General features: G+C 39.7%; 1 protein-coding gene across 2 annotated transcripts in view; it reads right to left on the bottom strand.

Moving 5' to 3' along the window:
- Positions 1-1,142, bottom strand: part of PLEKHA5 (pleckstrin homology domain containing A5) — a 143,797-nt gene that overhangs the window by 91,488 nt on the left and 51,167 nt on the right. The window lies entirely within an intron of this gene.

Raw genomic sequence — 1,142 nt, 5'->3', positions numbered from 1 at the left:
TCCAGTCTGGGTAACAGAGTGAGAACTCAACTCAAAAAAAAAAAAAAAATTCTTCATTGACATTTTGCAAGTAAAACATACTTTTAAAATGCTAGTTTGGGGAACTGTATATGCAATTTCATATTACTAAGAATAGAATGTTACAGTTTCCTAAAAGAATAAAATTTCAGTTTACTATTTTAAAAAATTCCTTTGATAAACATACTTTTGAATTTATCAAATTATCATAATGTCTGTCACTTCCTAAGGCAAATAACATTATAGAAAAACAAATTTTTTAAGTCAAACAAGGGAGGGGTGGGTAAAAAAAGAAAAAATATCAATTAAAAATTCAATGTAGCCGGGCTCGGTGGCTCAGCCTGTAATCCCACGCCTTTGGGAGGCTGAGGTGAGTGGATTGCCTGAGCCTGCGGGTTCGAGACCTGCCTGGGCAGCGAGACCTCATCTCTACAATAAACCAAAAAATCAGCCTGGCGTGGTAGCGCATGCCTGTAATTCCTGCTACTCAGAAGGCTGAGGCGGAAGGATCGCCGGAGCCCAGCAGGTCGAGGCTGCAGTGGCCGGGAGCGGCCACTGCACTCCAGTCTGGGCGACAGAGTTGAGACTCCAACTCAAAAAAAAAAAAAGGAAAAAAAAAAAAAATTAATGTAAAGTTAGCATTTGTGTTTCCCTATTATCTTAAAAAAATGTGTAGCTACAATTCAAGTTGTAAATGCAGGCCTAGTAAGGTAGCTTACACCTCTAATTCCAGTACTTTGGGAGGCTGATGGGGGAGCTTGAGGTCAAGAGTTTGAGGTTACAGTGAGCTCTGAAAATACTACTGCACTCCAGCCTGGGTGACAGAGCGACACCTTGTCTCTAAACACACACACACACACACACACACACACACACACACCCCAAAACAAAAAACAAATTCTAAATACAAGTATAACTTGTTTTTATTTGAAAAATTAAAAAATATATATACATACACATACACATACATATAACATCGTAAGCAGAATGGAACAAGTATAGCTTTTTTTTGAGTCATTCTGCTGCCCAGGTTGGAGTGTAGTGGCATACTCACAACTACTGCATCCTTATTCTCCTGGGCTCAGGCGATACTTATGCCTCAGCCTTCCAAGTATCTGGGACTA

The sequence above is a fragment of the Carlito syrichta genome, unplaced genomic scaffold (assembly GCF_000164805.1).
Source record: "Carlito syrichta isolate Samal-C Ts95f unplaced genomic scaffold, Tarsius_syrichta-2.0.1 Scaffold100633, whole genome shotgun sequence".
In the NCBI taxonomy this organism is placed as follows: Eukaryota; Metazoa; Chordata; class Mammalia; order Primates; family Tarsiidae; genus Carlito; species Carlito syrichta.
The sequence above is the reverse complement of the archived record's forward strand: the minus strand, read 5'-3'. Positions and strand labels throughout refer to the sequence as shown.